Source organism: Lampris incognitus, chromosome 15 (assembly GCF_029633865.1).
Source record: "Lampris incognitus isolate fLamInc1 chromosome 15, fLamInc1.hap2, whole genome shotgun sequence".
Lineage (NCBI taxonomy): Eukaryota > Metazoa > Chordata > Actinopteri > Lampriformes > Lampridae > Lampris > Lampris incognitus.
Genome location: NC_079225.1, coordinates 47,796,125 through 47,801,124, shown reverse-complemented (window position 1 = coordinate 47,801,124; position 5,000 = coordinate 47,796,125). Strand labels below are relative to the sequence as shown.

Sequence of the window (5,000 nt, the reverse complement as noted above, 5' to 3'; positions counted from 1 at the left end):
CCGGCCATGGTGGCCGTTCAGTCCCGAACGTCACAAGCCACTTTCTGCATTTAACGTGCAAACCACAATTTTAAAAACCCAACAGGCCCTGCAAAGATGGCGCCCCTCCCAATCGCCCTGGCACAGGCATCACACGTTGGCAGCCGAACCTCCGCCGGCATATGGCTGCTGGGTTTTACCCACTACTACTCCACAACGACCCACACCTGAAATCATGTTCCTGGCACGAAGCCGCCTTGCTGACGTCACCGCCACACGCTGTGTGCCAGCGTGTGGCGGTGACGCATGTGCAGCGCAGCTACTGGAGCTCACACGGCCCCGAACCGCTGAAACGCCAAAACACCACCAACACCGCACCCATGTTGTCATTTCATGCCCTTCACCTGCGCACACGAAATGAAATGACTATCTGCCAACCCACAGCAGTGCAACACAACGACAAAACTACAAGAACACATCCAAACTACAAAAAAACCACAAAAACACACACATGTATCCCACATATTTAAAAAGAGGAATTCACTGTCCAAGAGAGGGAACGCCAGCCAGGATGACTGTCGGGACTGCCGCTCTGCATGAGCTAGCAGTTAGCTTAGCCCGCCCCGCTTCCACATCCTGTCAGACCGCCCTCAGTGTTTCCTCCTCAGGCGCAGCTCCAGGCAAGGCAGGGCCGTGGGCCCACCGGACACCGCAGACCAGCCCCCCCCCCCCATGATATGTTATATATATATATATATATATATGTAGAAAGGTTATTTACGAGTCAAAAAACTGCTACGCAGGCGACCGGGTGGTGTGGCGGTCTAGTCTGCTGCTTACCAACACGGGGATCGCTGGTTCGAATCCCGGTGTTACTTCCGACTTGGTCGGGTGTCCCTACAGACATGACTGGCCGTGTGTGCGGGTGGGAAGCCGGATGTGTTCTGGTCGCTGCACTAGCGCCCCCTCTGGTCGGTCGGGGTATCTGTTCAGGGGGGAGGAGGAACTGGGGGGGATAGCGTGATCCTCCCACGCACTACGTCCCCCTGGTGAAACTCCTCACTGTCAGGGGAAAAGAAGCGGCTGGTGACTCCACATGTATGGGAGGAGGCATGTGGTAGTCTGCAGCCCTCCTGGATCAGCAGAGGGGGTGGAGCAGAGACTCGGAGGGTGGGGTGATCTGCCGGATACAATTGGGGAGAAAAGGGGGGGGGGATAAAAAAAACAAAAACAAATAAAAAAGCTACGTTTGAAAAAAAAAAAGATATTTACCATTAGGTAAAATGTACACTCACTTGATATATATGTTGACATGGGAACCGGAAAGGAAGTACTTCCTTCTGAGGGGTTATGAAGTACTGCCTTCTGAGGGGTTATGAAGTACTGCCTTCTGAGGGGTTATGAAGTACTGCCTTCTGAGGGGTTATGAGTACTGCCTTCTGAGGGGTTATGAAGGACTGCTTCTGAGGGTTATGAAGTACTGCTACTGCCATCTGAGGGGTTATGAAGTACTGCTACTGCCATCTGAGGAGTTATGAAGTACTGCCATCTGAGGGGTTATAAAGTACTGCTACTGCCTTCTGAGGGGTTATGAAGTACTGCCATCTGAGGGGTTATGAAGTACTGCCATCTGAGGGGTTACGAAGTACTGCTACTGCCTTCTGAGGGGTTATAAAGTACTGCTACTGCCTTCTGAGGGGTTATAAAGTACTGCTACTGCCTTCTGAGGGGTTACGAAGTACTGCCTTCTGAGGGGTTATGAAGTACTGCTACTGCCATCTGAGGAGTTATGAAGTACTGCCATCTGAGGGGTTATAAAGTACTGCTACTGCCTTCTGAGGGGTTATGAAGTACTGCCATCTGAGGGGTTATGAAGTACTGCCATCTGAGGGTTACGAAGTACTGCTACTGCCTTCTGAGGGGTTATAAAGTACTGCTACTGCCTTCTGAGGGTTATAAAGTACTGCTACTGCCTTCTGAGGGGTTACGAAGTACTGCCTTCTGAGGGTTATGAAGTACTGCTACTGCCATCTGAGGGGTTACGAAGTACTGCCATCTGAGGGGTTACGAAGTACTGCTACTGCCTTCTGAGGGGTTATAAAGTACTGCTACTGCCTTCTGAGAGGTTATAAAGTACTGCTACTGCCTTCCGAGAGGTTATAAAGTACTGCTACTGCCTTCTGAGGGATTATAAGTACTGCTACTGCCTTCTGAGGGGTTATAAAGTACTGCTACTGCCTTCTGAGGGGTTACGAAGTACTGCCTTCTGAGGGGTTATGAAGTACTGCTACTGCCATCTGAGGGGTTACGAAGTACTGCTACTGCCATCTGAGGGGTTATGAAGTACTGCCTTCTGAGGGTCATGAAGGTAGTCTAGTTGACTCACGTGCAGCAGCTTCCCAGACTGGATCCTCTTTAGGTTTGGAGATGGAAGTCTGGGAGCTGATCCTGGGAGTCTTGTGTTTTGGACTTCTGCTGCCTCCACGAAGCCGCCAGGGCCACGAGCCGCCAGCGCTACAACCACATCTGTGTACTCCATGTCAGTCAGTCTGCAGCTCGTTAGCTAATTAGTCAGTTCATTTATCTCGTTAGGCTTTGATTGATCTGCCAAGCTGATGGACTGGCAGCGCCGGTGTGTGTGTGTGTGTACACATGTCTTTGTGTGTGTGTGTGTGTGCTGTACATCAGACAGAGCAGACCAATCGATATTAACGACATGTAACGTGGTGAAGAGTTTAACTGTTGCACAACCTCATTAACCGGCAGCAGCTACACCGGTGGTGGTGGTGGTGGGGGGGCTGTCTCAGGGGCATCTCTGCACAGCCTGCACCTTGGGTCTGGTGTGGTGTGGTAGACCCCTACCTCTAGTGATCTGCCTGTTCTTGTGCTGCTGTGGTCAGAGCGTCTGTGCCGTGCTTCAGTCCAGCAGGTAGCAGCAGGGTGCAGCAGGTAGCAGCAGGGTGCAGCAGGTAGCAGCAGGGTGCAGCAGGTAGCAGCAGGTAGCAGCAGGGTGCAGCAGGTAGCAGCAGGTAGCAGCAGGGTGCAGCAGGTAGCAGCAGGGTGCAGCAGGTAGCAGCAGGGCGCAGCAGGGCGCAGCAGGGTGCAGCAGGGTGCAGCAGGTAGCAGCAGGTAGCAGCAGGGTGCAGCAGGGTGCAGCAGGTAGCAGCAGGGCGCAGCAGGGTGCAGCAGGGTGCAGCAGGTAGCAGCAGGGCGCAGCAGGTAGCAGCAGGTAGCAGCAGGGTGCAGCAGGGTGCAGCAGGTAGCAGCAGGGTGCAGCAGGGTGCAGCAGGGTGCAGCAGGGTGTAGCAGGTAGCAGCAGGGTGCAGCAGGTAGCAGCAGGTAGCAGCAGGTAGCAGCAGGGTGCAGCAGGTGCAGCAGGTAGCAGCAGGTAGCAGCAGGGGTGCAGCAGGGTGCAGCAGGGTGCAGCAGGGTGCAAGTTGCTGGCTGGGTAAGTGTACACTGAGAGGCATAACAAGTGGCTGGGATCGTGTACACGCATATCTGTACCGAATACAGACTGGACGTCCCCAAGTCCAAATGGGGGCCACCGCCAAAAGATGGTTGAGAATGGCTGAGCTAAGATCCTGCAGGACTTCACTTCCAGACTGACAAGCAGGTGCTGGCTCACCACACACACACGGTGCTGGTCGACCACACACACACGGTGCTGGTCGACCACACACACACGGTGCTGGTCGACCACACACACACACGGTGCTGGTCGACCAGCACCAGAAGACGGCAGCAGCGATCGATGTAGCAACCATGTCTGAAGTGTGAAACTCTAAATCTGTCAGTATGGCTGTTAATAAACTGTGTTATAGCTGCAGCATCATGAAAACACTGTGACGGCAATACAACATCTGTATGTGCACACACATAGACACACACACACACACACACACACACACAGACACACACACACACACACACATAGACACACATTCATAGATACACACACACAAACAGTGATTCTTGGGTATTTGGTATACTTGATGAGAGGCTTTTGGACTAGTGTGTGTGTGTGTGTGTGTGAGAGAGAGAGAATGAGAGGGGGGGAGGAAGGAAGGGAGAGAGGAAGAGAGAGAGGGAGAGGGGAGAGAGACAGAGAGAGAGGGAGAGAGGGAGACGGGGAAGGAGGGAGGGAGGGAGAGAGGGGAAGGAAGGAGGGAGAGAAAAGGAGAGGGGGAGGAGAGCGAGTAAGAGGGAGGGTGGGAGAGAGAGGAGAGGGAGCGAGAGGGAGGGAGAGAGAGGGAGAAGGGGAGAGAGAGGGAGCAAGAGGAGGGAGGGAGAAAGAGCAAGAGAGAGGAGGGGAGAGAGCGAGTAAGAGGGAGGAGAAAGAGGGGGAGGGAGGGAGCGAGGGAGAGAGAGAGTAAGAGAGAGAGAGAGAGAGAGAGAGAGAGAGAGAGAGAGGGAGAAGGGGAGAGAGAGGGGAGCAAGAGGGAGGAGGGAGAAAGAGCAAGAAAGAGGGAGGGGAGAGAGCGAGTAAGAGGGAGGGAGAAAGAGGGGGGGAGGGAGCGAGGGAGAGAGAGAGTAAGAGAGAGAGAGAGAGAGAGAGAGAGAGAGAGAGAGAGAGAGAGAGAGAGAGAGAGAGAGAGAGAGAGGGAGAAGGGAGAGAGAGGGGAGCAAGAGGGAGAAAGAGCAAGAGAGAGGGAGGGGGAGAGAGCGAGTAAGAGGGAGGGAGAAAGAGGGGGAGGAAGGGAGCGAGGAGAGAGAGAGTAAGAGAGAGAGAGAGAGAGAGCGAGAGAGAGAGAGAGGGAGGGAGGGAGGGAGGGAGAGAAAAGGAGAGGGGGAGAGAGCGAGTAAGAGGGAGGGTGGGAGGAGAGAGGGAGAGAGGGGGAGGGAGCGAGAGGGGAGGGACAGAGAGAGGAGAGAGAGAGGGAGAAGGGGAGAGAGAGGGGAGCAAGAGGGAGGGAGGGAGAAAGAGGGGAGGGAGGGAGCGAGGGAGAGAGAGTAAGAGAGAGAGAGAGAGGGAGAGAGAGAGTAAGAGAGAGAGAGAGAGAGAGAGAGAGAGAGAGAGA

The 5,000-nt window shown here is 54.2% G+C and overlaps 1 long non-coding RNA gene across 1 annotated transcript in view; it reads right to left on the bottom strand.

The window, feature by feature from the left end:
• The window catches only part of LOC130125013 (uncharacterized), a 119,716-nt gene that overhangs the window by 45,989 nt on the left and 68,727 nt on the right, over nt 1-5,000 (bottom strand). The window lies entirely within an intron of this gene.